The sequence below is a fragment of the Myotis davidii genome, unplaced genomic scaffold (genome assembly GCF_000327345.1).
Source record: "Myotis davidii unplaced genomic scaffold, ASM32734v1 scaffold616, whole genome shotgun sequence".
In the NCBI taxonomy this organism is placed as follows: Eukaryota; Metazoa; Chordata; class Mammalia; order Chiroptera; family Vespertilionidae; genus Myotis; species Myotis davidii.
Window position 1 is genome coordinate 5,074,987 of NW_006291965.1, and position 13,332 is coordinate 5,088,318.

Below are 13,332 nucleotides of genomic sequence, written 5' to 3' on the forward strand. Positions count from 1 at the left end.
AAAGAGTGAAGGGGGTGAGAATTGAGCAAATTCTGGAGGAGCACTGGAGGGAAGGAGAATGGCTGAGAGCTGAATACAACCACAGGTTGCAAGAAGTTGGGAAAGGAAAACAACTGACATGCAGTTGCAGTGGGAAGGAAAAGAGGCAAAAAAAATGTGTTTTGTTTCTAAAGCAAGGAGGATTGTATGTTTAAGCAGTTGTTTTTTAATCATACCAGAAAAATAGGCAGCAAAATTAATCAATTCACCTGTGCTTGACCTTTAGGCATATGGGTGTGTTGCTTAGGGAAATATGCAGGGTCGGAAGAGTTAATGATGGAGTGAATGTGCAGGAACCAGACTCAGACGAATAACACTGCACACCCCACATTCACCACGCCACCAGCGAGCACCCTGCTCCCCAGAAACCCCCTTGCGTTTTGAAGGGGGCGGGGGCGATTTGTGTGGACGTCTCAGATGGCTGATCTCCTAATTCTATCATGAAATGTATTTCCCCTGGAGCTGGCATTTATAGCTGAATCCTGGCACAGCTCCTGAAATGTTGCATCTGCACCACTAAACTGAGGTTACTTGTAGTTCATTAATATGCAAGCGGGGCCGTGAAATCATTCCTGTTTCTGACAGGAGTTCTTACATGCCTTTCTGGAATGCTTCATTTCTGAAGTGGTCTGGCACCAAGACTTTCCTTGTCTTCTTTTAATCAGCTCCATCTTGTCACTACATAAAGAGTTAAACACACACACACTTTCTGGAAATCTCAGGGAAGAGGCAGTGCATCTTTCTTTCTCTTTTCTTTCCTCTTTCATTTTTTTTGGCATCTCCCAGCCCCCTCCATGAACACATCAAAGTAAGAAGTGACATGCAGTGCCCTGGAGCTCTTAGCAACATGCTTTTAGGTTTGGAAAATTTCATTTTCTACCTTATGATGATTACATGAGGAGAGATGAAATGCTCGCTTTGAGGTTTATTTGAGAAAGAGATGTAATAAATGCTGTGGCTTCCCACTGAATGAAGCAAATCCATTCCGGCCATGTGGGGGATATTAAAAATTACATATGTGTGTGCATGCACACAGCCCGTGTGACTTCAGTGGCATTTGTGGTCCTAGATACTGAGAAAGGAGACCTTGGGTGGCTTCTTTCAGAAAATGCTGAATAAAGTTTTTTATTTTATTCAGCTCTAAATGCATTTGATTTTGAATGAAAATGGGTTCCCACCCTGTTTGAGCTACAGCAATCCTCTTTAAACCAGTCCCCTACCCACACCAACACAAACACACACACACTCACACACACACACACACACACACACACACACACACAGGACTATAAGATTCACACAGACTAACATAGTTTGCAGATTCCCTTAGCTGAAACCTACAAGTATGCCAGCCTGTTGAAGAATTAATACAGGTCCCTTTTCCAGAAAGTTAATTTTTTTTCAAAATACTGCAGCAGGGCAGAGGACATTTGTGTTTTGTTCTGGTATCATGTTTTTTGTTTGTTTTTTGTTTTGGTCGATGTGTTTTTGCGTTTGCCTGGGGAATTTCTCTATTAGCTGGGAGCTGAATAGAAAATGATAACCTCATCTTGCTTAGAAACAGAGCCAGCAATGGTAGAGACATGTCTTCATGGCTTCGGCCCCATGCCACTTACTAGTAGTAGGAAAAGATGCAAGAAAGAAATCAAGTATTCACTGAGTAAACCATTTCCAGCACACAGAAGCGTGCAATCTCGGGCTCCATTCAAAGCTCTCACATCACACATGCCGCTCTTTGTTCAGCCCACAGCTGGACCACACGGGTTGTAAGATGCAGGATTTGCTCAAACTTCACCCATTAGCTGTGGCAGGACACACTCCGTAGAGTGAGTCTTCAACCACTCTCCAGGTCAGTTCTTCAGCTTCTCTTAATCATATTATCATTTGGGTTTGGAGCAGAACTATGAAATTTTTGCTTGGGCTGCAGAAAGAAGAGAGATTCTGATCCTTTTTCATAAATAACCTAAGACCTAGCTATTCAATAACAAGTAATTTTTGTTTACACTCATTTTTAAGGAAATAAGAAATTGCTTTGATTGAATGTTTACTATGTGCTCTCAGATGGATTTCCTGCCCTTATTCTGATGAACTCTATATTTAAAGAAAGACGACAACTTGTAAATATTTTTAAATGTTCAATTTTTTAAAGTTTTTAATTAAGCCCCACACTCCCTTTGAGGCAGGTACTATTCTTATTCCTACTTTACAAAGGAAGAAAATACAATTCCCCCTTGGAGTCTATACAATTCCTCCAAGGACATGTGTAGTTGGAGGCAGTGGAGATTCAAATCCTAGGCTTCTGACTCCAGAGACCATGCTGTCAGGCGTGTGCTATACTGCCTCCTGCTGGTGGGAGGTTCTTGGGGTCCCAGGGTTCTTCTGTTCCCATCTTCAGCACAGATACTGCAATTTCTATCTACCAATTCATCCCCTCCATAGGTTGCAAGCCCCTGGAGTTTTCTTAAGCATTTGTTCTCCAATATCTGACACACATCAGAACTGCTTGATAAATGTTTGTTGAGTGAAATAAAAAATAAACTAATAGGCAAAGAATGTCAGAGCATTTAAACGCGATTGAGTGGAGAATATGTGTTTTTCTTTGGAGGGGTGAAATTAAGCCTCTAGTATGAAAATAAGAGAAGGAAAGAGTCAGGGAGTTAGACTCAAGTTAGGGAAAGGAAAAAGATTTTATGTTAATTTGACTCTTTCTCAATGCATTCTGCCACCATTGTTTGAATATTACTGTTAGTAGGGGGTAGAGGGGGCAGAGAATGTATCCACGCATTTGGAATGCTTATTGATCTTCCAAATGGAAAGGGCCATGAAATGGGTTATAGTTCTGTGTGTACTTCTCACTAGCTGAGTAAGTGAGGAGTAAACTGGGACAAGTTATTTACCTTCTTTGGGCTTCAGTTTCTTAGTCTACCAAGTGAGAAAAGTGGATTTAAGGGTCCCTTTAGCCTTGTAGAAAAGTAGGGGCATATAATTATACTAGAGGTCCGATGCACAAAATTCATACAAGGGGCTCGGCCCTCGCAGCCCTGGCTGCCTTGGCTGCTTTGGCCCTCGCAGCCCCTGCCAACTGGTCGTTTTGGAAGTTTGTTCCGAAAGGTTGTTCTGTTGTCAGGTCTAATTAGCATATTAGCTCTTTATTATATAGGATTATAAAGTGGTTGCAAGCATTTTGCAAATATGGCATGTGGGTAACTGTTATTATTATCAATTATAAAAAATAATGCATCTTTGAATGCTTTTTATGAACCAGGCTCTCTCTATATATTTATTCCTGCCCACTTTTATGAAAGCAAAAATTATGGTTCAAGAAAATTGTATAATGTGCTCAGGCTCACATAGCTAGTGGATGGCTGAGCTGGGATTTGAATTCAGGTCAGTCTGTCTCTGAAGTCCACATGAAGGCACATCAGGGATCCTATGCTACTACAATGCCCCTCAGAGAAACCTGTCATCATTTTGAATCAAAAAACCCTAATGAGTACCCAACTCCCATGTGGGATCCTGGCCTGCCCAGAGCTGACAGTCCCCAAGAGAAGCTCATCAGGGGTCCCTTTGGACCATAAGAGAACACTGAGCAATGCTCCCACTGCCCTGCCTCCCCAGCAGCTGCCCACACCTGCTGTGTTTGAGACCAGCAGCAGACTTAGGCAAGAGGAGCAAACTGTTCCCCAGAAACCAGCCCTTCCTGCTCCTCTCCTCACTAAATCAGGGAAGCATCACATGACTTCACTGTCTCTAAGGCTGTCACTTGCCCATTCACTCACTACTTATTGGCAAAAATTTCTTCTGACTAGATGCCATCAGATCCTTTTCTTCTCTGTCTACTCTCTTCCAAATTTAAAATTTGCTTCCATTATTCTATCAAAGACATCAATAGCAATTCAATACACATCATAAGAGCTTTTAAATGAATCATTCTTTGGCTTTGATCATTACATTCTAAAGGTATTTAAATGAACTCTTTAAAGAATGCTAATAACCATAGTTTTTTATGAATAGTTAAATCTTCTGCACATATATATGTATATCTACATGTACATATACATCTATGTCTACATATAAGGATTTATAAATGCTATACGTATGCATGTATATACACCTATGTGGTAAGGTAAGTGCCAATATCTGCATGTAGGTATATATCTTAATCACACATGTAGAAAAGTTGATCTTGTTTTTGGAGAGGTAAACTCTGGGCCAATCACTTGCTTATTTGCTCACAGATTGAATTCCCCACCCTTGTTCTGCCCTGCTATGTTTTTAAAGGGAATGACAAATTGTAAATATTTTTAGATATTTATTTTTTAGATAGTTAAAATATTAATTTGTGCCAAACTGTTACAGTTGTTGGGCCTAGACAACAACAAAAAAAAACTAACTGGGGCCTAGTCTTGGTATAAGAGCTTCAAAGGAGCTTAACCACATTTTCTAAAGTATCCACAGCTGACCCTGTTACATTCACCTTCGGAGTAAAGGCTACTTAAGCTTCTACCTACTAGATCAGTTGGGAAGGGTAACCAACTTACAGAACAGAACAGAGCTTGCATTACACAGGGTCCAGTCAGGCAAACAGAACCCACACGAGGTTATTCAATAGTGGGGATTTAATATCAGCAACTGTTTACAAAGGTGTTTAAAAAGCCAAAGGAGCAAACAGTGAGGCAATGGAGAATTAAAAGCTCTAAGAATTCAATCAGGTGTGACATGCAAACTGGTTAGAGCCTAAAAACAAAGAATACCCACGTTCACACAATTAGCCCAAGCTTTGAGATGAGTAAACACTAACGGTACTTGGGAATTTCCTGGATGGTCAAAGAGAGGAGCCCACCAGTGGAAGATGGTCACAGGTAGCTGGGGCCAACAGGGAAGGTGACCCAGTGGTTGTGGAGCTGTGGAGGGGACCCAGACATGGCCACTCATCCCTGGATGGACAAAGAGAGGAGCCCACCAGTGGGAGATGCTCACAGGCAACTGGGGCCAGCAGGGAGGGTGACTTAGTGGTTGTGGAGTTGTGGAGGGGACCCAGACATGGCCATTAGAAGTAGAGAGAGAGAAGGGAAGAAATGCTTTAGCTTCTCCTCTCCTCTCATCCTCCAATCTCTGACTAGAACCTAGCATTGAACAAACCAAAACAAAATCAAGGGATCCCTAGAACCATATTTTGCAAGGGCCAGCACTCTGAAATATAGAGCAAGGATGGCAAGTTGAGGGAATGTAACCAAGCACAAGTGGAAAATGACTGACCCTAATTTCATCACTCAAAAACTAATTAAGACCTTTTTAAATAATTGAGATCTATATCTAGGTGTAGATACTTATGCAATATATATATACAGATATCTCTATATATAAAAGGCTAATATGCAAAGTGTCCCCTCAGGAGTTCAACCAGGAGACTGGGAGTTCGATCGCTCACTGTGATGTGCGCTGACCACCAGGGGGTGGCGCAGAAGGAAGGAAGGCCCTGGCCAGCAGCTGGCAGCCGGGAAAGGAAGGCCCCAGCCAGCAGCCAGAAGGCCCAGATCGGCCCTGATTGCTGGCCAGGCCTAGGGACCCTACCTGTGCACAAATTTTATGCACCAGACCTCTAGTATATATATAAAAGCATACAGTCTCTCTATATATAGATTGTTGGTCCATGTGACTTTCAGTGCTTTCCCTCAGAAGGAAGAATTTTGAATTCAGGATTCTGCAAGTGTGTGACTTACTTTGATCAATGAAATATGAGCAGAAGTAGTGTGTGCTGTGTCTGAGCAGAATCCATAAGAGCCATCCCATGGCTCCATTATGTTTTCTTCTCTCTGCATGAAATATGTAATGTCTCAGATTGGATAACGGGACCAAATTATGTATTATCCAAGATGGAACACTGCATTCATTACACTTTTTTCAAACACAATTGAACCCCATTGTTTCAAATTAAGCTGTGCTTCACCTGATGTCTGGGGTTTGAAGGAAAACGTGCATATGACTTGAAAATATAACTAACATCCTGTTTAAATGTAAATTTATCCTGTTTCTCAACTTTTCAGGCTCTTGATGAACATAAACAAATAGAGAGAGACAAAAAAAATGGTGCTTGTGAATTTCCTAGAAGTAATCTTAAAAGAAAAAGATTGAAAAGAACATATCTGCTCATGTGGCCCCCCTGCTTCTAAATCTCCACTGGCTCCCTTCTGTATACACCCTTCCCAGAAAATTTTAAAAAAGCAGACTCCTTTCTTCATATTAATTTTGTGTTCTGCTGTTTTACAAAATTCATTTCTCAGTTCCAGTAATTTTTTGGTAGAGTCTTTAGGGTTCCTATATATATCGCACATCATCTGCCAATAGTGACAGATTTAATTTCTAATTTAGATGCTTTGATTTCTTCTTCTTGTCTTATTGCTGTGGCTGGAACTGCCTGTACTATGTTGAATAAGAGGAGTGAAAGCAGACATCCCTTTGTCTTATTCCTGTTCTTAAGGAAAAAGCTTTTAGTTTTGGCCCATTCAGTATGATGTTGGCTGTGGGTTTGTCATATATGGCCTTTATTTTGTTAAGGTCTGATCCCATCATTCCCACTTTGATAAGAACTTTTATCATAAATAGATGCTGGATTTTATCAAATGCTTTTCCTGCAACTATTGATATGATCATGTAATTTTTATTCTTCATTTTTATTCATGTGGTATATCACTTTTATTGCTTTGTGAATGCTGCACCAACTTTGCATCTCCAGAATGAATCCCACTTGATCATAGTGTATGATCTTTTTAATGTACTGTTCTGGTTTGCTGATATTTTGTTGAGAATTTTAATATCTATGTTCATCAAGGATAGCCTATATAATAAAAGCCTAATATGCTTAGTATCTGGTTGTCTGTTCAACCAATCAAAGCATAATATGCTAATTATATAGTAAGGCTGCTCAACCGCTTGCTATGACATTCACTGACCACCAGGAGGCAGGCAGTTGACCTGTCGACCAGTTGCTATGATGTGCACTGACCACCAAGGGGCAGATGCTCCAATCAGTAGGTTAGCTGTGCCCTCTCACAATCCGGGACCCCTTGGGGGATGTTGGAGAGCCTGTTTCGACCCGATCCCGCAGGACAGGCAGAGGGACCCCACTAGTGCACGAATTTGTGCACTGGGCCTCTATTAGGCCTATAATTTTCTTTGTAGTGGCTTTATCTGGTTTTGGAATTAGTATAATGCTGGCCTTGTAAAACGAGCTTGGGTGTCTTCCCTCCTCTTGAAATTTTTAGAATAGTTTTAGAAGGATAGGTGTTAGTTCTTCTTTGAATGTTTGGTAAATTTTGCCTGTGAAGCCATTCAATATAAGACGTCTGTTTGCTGGGAGCTTTTTGATTACTGCTTTAATTTCATTAATTATAATTGGTCTATTCAGATTTTCTGATTCTTCCTGATTAAGATTTGGAAGGTTGTATATTTCTAGAAATTTATCCGTTTCACCCAGATTGTCCAATTTGTTGATATATAGTTGTTTATAATATTTTTGTACAGTCCTTCGTATTTCTGTGGTTAATTGTTACTTCTCCTTCATTTTTTTATTTTATTTATTGGGATAATCTCTCTTTTTTTCTTGACAAGTTGGTTAAAGGTTTGTCAGACTTGTTTCTTTTTTCAAATAACCAGCTTTTGGTTTCATTGATCTTTTGTGTGTGTTTTTCTAATCTCTAGCTCATTTATTTCCACTCAAATCTTTATTATTTTTTTCCTTTTAGTTACTCTGGGCTCTGTTCAGTGTTTTTGTTGTTGTTGTTGTTGTTCTTTTCAGTGTAGGGTTAGATTGTTTATTTAACTTTTTTCTTGTTTCTTGAGATAGGCCTGTAAAGGTATGAATTTTCCTCTTGGGACTGCTTTCACTATGTCCCATAGATTTGGGAGTTGTTGTGTGTTCATTTTCATTGTGTTCAGAAAACTTCGGATTTTGTTCCTGATCTCATTTTTAACCCATTCATTGTTTAATATTTTGTTATTTAGCTTCCATGTGTTTGAGTGCTTTTGAGGGTTGTTGTTTTTTTATTGTAATTGATTCCTAGTTTCATACCATTGTGGTCAGAGAAGATGCTTGGTATGACTTCAATCCTTTTTAATTTATTAAGGCTTCTCTTGTGTCCTAGTATGTGGTCTATCTTAGAGAATGTTCCATGTACACTTGAAAAGAATATATATTCTGCTGCTTTTGGATGAAATGTTCTGTAAATATCAATTAAATCCATCCTGTCCAGTGTGTCATTTAAGGTCACTATTGCCTTGTTAATTTTTTTTCTGGAAGATTTTTCCATTGATTTCAGTGATATGTTAAAATCCCCAACTATGACTATATTGCTGTCAATCTCTCCCTTAATTTTTTCTTTATATATTTATGTGCTGCTATGTTGGTACATGTATGTTCACAAAGGTGAATATATTATCCTCTTATTGGACTGATACCTTTATTATTGTGTAACTAGAGACCCAGTGTATGAAATTCATGCACTCAGGGAGTCTCTCAGCCTGGCCTGCTCCCTTTCATAGTCTAGGAGCCCTCAGGGGATGACTGACTACCAGGATGTCAGTCAGACATCCTTAGCACTGCCGCGGAGGCGGGAGAGGCTCCCATCACCGCCTCTGCGCTTGCCAGCCGTGAGCCCAGCTTCTGGCTGAGTGGTGCTTCCCTTGTGGGAGCGCACTGACCACAAGGGGGCAACTCCTACATTAAGCATCTGCCCCCTGGTAGTCAGTGCACATCGGTAGCAACCAGTCATTCCACCGTTTGGTTTATTTGCATATTAGCCTTTTATTACATAGGATATTCTTTTTTGTTGTTATGGCATTTGTTTTAGTCTATTTTGTCTGATATAAGTATTGCTACTTTTATACACCAGAAATGAAGTATAAGAAAGAGAAATTAAGAAGACACTCACAATTACTATTATAACAAAAGAAAAATAAGGTACCTAGAGATAAATTGAACCAAGGAGCTAAAATGCCTGTACTTGGAAAATTATAGGACACTGAAGAAAGAAACTGAGGAAGATACAAATAAGCTTATACTATGTTAATGGGTAGGAAGAATTAACATCATTAAAATGTCCATATTACCTAAAGCAATCTATATATTCAATGCAATTCCTATTAAAATACCAATGGCATATCTAATAGAGTTAGAACAAATATTCCAAAAATTTATATGGAACCACAAAAGGCCTCAAATAGCCTCAGCAATCTTTAGAAAGAAGAACAAAGTTAGAGGTATCATACTCTCTAATATCAAACTATACTGTGGGCCATGTAATTAAAACAGCATGGTACTGGCATAAGAACAGACATACAGATCAATGGATCAGAATAGAGAGCTCAGAAATAAACCCATACCTTCATGAGCAATTAATATTTGACAAAGGAGGGAAGGCCATACAATGGGGGGAAGACAATCTGTTCAATAAATGGTATTGGCAAAGTCGGACAGATATATGCAATAAAATGAAACTAGACCACCTTCTTATATCATATGCAGGAATAACTCAGAGTGGATAAAGACTTAAATGTTAGACTCAAAACTATAAACATTCTAAAGAAAAACAGGCAATAAAATCTCAGACATTTCTCATAGCAATGTTTTTGCTGTTATATTTCCCAAGGCAAGGGAGAAAAAAAGAAAAAAGAAAAAAATGGGACTGTACTGAACTAGAAAGTTTTTTACAGCAAAAAGGAAATCATTAACAAAATTAAAAGGCAACCACTGAATGGGAGAACATTTTTTCCAGTGATATATCTGATAAGGGGTTAATATTCAAAATATTTTAAAAAACGTTTGCAACTCAACACCAAGAAAACAAACAATGGAATTTAAAAATGAGAAAAGGATCTGAATAGACTTCTCCAAAAAAGACATACAGATGGCCAGTAGACAAATGAAAAGATGTTTAATGTCACTAACCATCAGAGAAATGCAAATTAAAACCACAATGAAATAGCACCTCACACCTTTCAGAATGGCTATTATCAATAAATCAGCAAACAACAAGTGCTGGTGAGGAAGTGGAAAAAAGGAAACCCTAGTGTACTCTTGGTAGGAATGCAGACTGGTGCAGTCACTGTGGAAAACAGTATGGGGTTTCCTCAAAGAATTAAAAATGGAACTGCCTTATGACCCAGCAATTCTACTTTGGGGAATATACCTGAAGAAACATGAAACATTAATTTGAAGTAATATGTGCACCTCTATGATCATTGCAGTGTATTTCATAATAGCCATGCTCTAGAAACAGCCTTAGTGCCCATTGTAGATAAGTGGTTAAAAAAGCTGTGATACATCATGATGGAATACTACTTGGCTTTAAAAAAGAAGGAAATCTTACCGTTTGTGATAGCATGAATGGACCCGGAGAGTATTGTGCTAAGTGAAATAAGCCAGTCAGAGAAAGTTGAACACCATATGATAAAACTTATATGTGGAATCTAGTGAACAAAATAGTTTAAACAACAAAATAGAAATGGAAACTTAGATACAGAGAACAGTCTGACTAGTGTCAGAGGGGAGGAGAGTTGGGATGGGAAGAGCTGGGTGGAAAAAAAAAGAAGGGATTATATTATATATAACACAAAGACACAGACAACAAACAGTATGGTGATAGCTAGAGGGCAAGAGGTTCAGGGAAATGGAAGAGGGCAAATCAGGGATAAATGAGGACAGAAAGAGACTTTACTTTGGGTGATGGGTGCACGATGCAGCATGTAGATGATGTTTTGTTGAGTTATACCCTTGAAACCTATATGGTTTTGTTAATCAATGTCACCCCGATACTCAATAAGAAAAAGCAGATTGCTTTATTTGGCATAAAATCTAACCCCAGTTTATCCTTCCAGCTCTATTTCTGCCCAGTGCACCATATATTATTACAGAAGCTTAACTTTTCACAATTACTAGATTGTTGATGCCGAGTTACATGCCTTTTACATGTTACTCCCTCTACTCCTAGAGTTTACTCTTCAACCCTACTTCTCCATGCTCCTTTTGGCAAAATCCTACTCATAGTTCAAGTTCAGGTCCAGATGTACCTTCCTCTGTGAAGTCTTCCTGAAGGAGCCCTCCCCATGTTACTCACTGCAGTGCTCGCCACATTCCACTGGCATGACTGTCTCCTCCTCCGGACCATAGCATCCTTAGAACCACATCATCTTCATCTTTCTATGTCAAAATCTATTACAGAGTTCAGTAGTTCAGTGTATTGCAGGTCTTCTCTATATATCTGTTGAGTGAGTAAACAAGTTAATGAAGAATTTCCCTGTTTATTTTCACGTGCTGTTCAGAAATCATGGGAATCCCTGGAATCTATTGAGAATTCCAGACACCCCAGTGTTAAATTCCAGATACTTACCTATTCTAATTATAGATATAATACTTTATGATGCCATGTATAGTTGAGTTTGATCTATTTCATGTAGAGTACTACATGAAATTTAGAGCTAGAAAGCATCAGAGACAAGACAGTCCCCTTCAGAGAAAGGGGTGTATTGGGCGGGAAGAAGTTAAGTGAGAAGGCCATGGAGTGAGAGATCCTAGAACCAACCTAGTGTTCTTTTTGTTCTATACTTGATTATGTGACTAGTCACATAAAAGGAAATATAAAGAGAAAATAAAACGTGGAAAATAATCATATTTGATAATAATCAAATAAATGCAAATTCAGTTTCACTTGTAAAGGTTTACACCTGCTAAATTTTAACAAAATTTAGTCCAAGGCTGAAGTGAAATTAGATCTTTATATACTTCTAAAAGCATGTAAATTGGTATTGTCTTTTTGCGAAGTAATGAGAAAATACAGAACAAGAATCATAATGCTCACACTGTTTTGACTCTGTATCTAAAGCACTAGGAATTAATTCTCTGAAATATTTTAGCACTACTAAAAAACTGTTTGTAAGAAAGTATTTATTGCAGCACTGCCTAGTGAGAGCAATCTTAGTATCCAACAAAATGGGATGTCATATTAAAACGGTGGAAAAAATTTGTTGTCATCAAACATTATAATTATGCAGCCTACATATAAACATGGAAAATATATAATATGAATTAGATATAGTAGAAATCAAAATAGTATGTGTATTATGATAGAAACTCTATAAAAACACTCTTACTGAAAGGCATTGGAAAGCAATTTTTAAGAGTTGTGATGCTGTAGGATTATGGTTTTTCTGTTCTTATCAACATTTTTTAATGTTGCTATGACATATTTTCTCTAATAAGAAGCAGGTGGAAAGTAAGTACATTCACCAGTGGGAATTGGAGGGGTACAAAGGGACTCAATAAAGCAGATGAATCACATGTGCTTTTGTCCCAAGTACCCCTTACCCTGCCGTGGTGGGAATGGACAGCGAGGTTAAGAAGTGTGTCGTCTACAGGAAATCTGTTTAATTTGCAGGAAGTAAAGGATGAGGGAAAACTTACTGATGAAGTTTCACTTGATTTTGCTCAGGAGGAAGAATATGATTTGACTTAACCTGCCTTCATATCTAAGTGAGAACACTGCTTTTCTTGGCTTTCTGCTGTCTAGTTAACAAGTCAGCTATTTCTCAGGAAAGCACTGATCTTTTGAAACTTTACTTATTTACTTCATTGGATCCTCATAACAGTTTGGTGATGTGACTACTATAGGACTTTTTTTATTTGACAAGGGCAGATTCTGGGGCCTGCTTGCAAAATCCCTTTCTGTTGAGTCACACTCTAGGCCAGGGGTGGGCAACCCCTGGCACGCGTGCCAAACATGGCACGCCAGTAACTTTTGCTGGCACATGAAACCCTCTCTTATAATCTTCCATTTACAATTTTTTTCTTAATATCGAGTTTTTTATTTTTCAGATAAATTCAGTGTAGGTGCATCTTAGATAAATAAATAATTTTACAGAACAAGTTATCTTAAAGACCCTAGACATGGCTGACTTTGAAATGCAGTTGATTGAATATCAGAGTAGCACAATTTGGAAGCAGAAATTTATTGACCTTAGAGTTGACTTGGGAAACATTGAAAAAAAAGCGATTAGAGACAGGAATACCAGAGAGAAGTGTTGAAAATGAACTATTGAGGACTTGGAATGCCATTCCAGAAAATTTTTTCTGTTTAAAAAACTTTGCAACAGCGTTACTCTCCATGTTTTCATCCACATATGCTTGTGAATCTTTGTTCTCAGTGATGAATTTTGTTAAGTCTCGTAATAGGAGTAGCCTGACAGATGAAAGTAGTACCTAATACCTTTCTCTGAAGGTCACGAAATATAAACCTGATG

The 13,332-nt window shown here is 38.6% G+C and overlaps 1 long non-coding RNA gene across 1 annotated transcript in view; it reads right to left on the reverse strand.

Moving 5' to 3' along the window:
* Positions 1-13,332, reverse strand: part of LOC107183325 — a 34,611-nt gene that overhangs the window by 16,491 nt on the left and 4,788 nt on the right. The window contains exon 2 of the long non-coding RNA XR_001514108.1: positions 11,107-11,297. This is a non-coding gene — a long non-coding RNA (uncharacterized LOC107183325). The remainder of the gene's footprint in view (positions 1-11,106; positions 11,298-13,332) is intronic.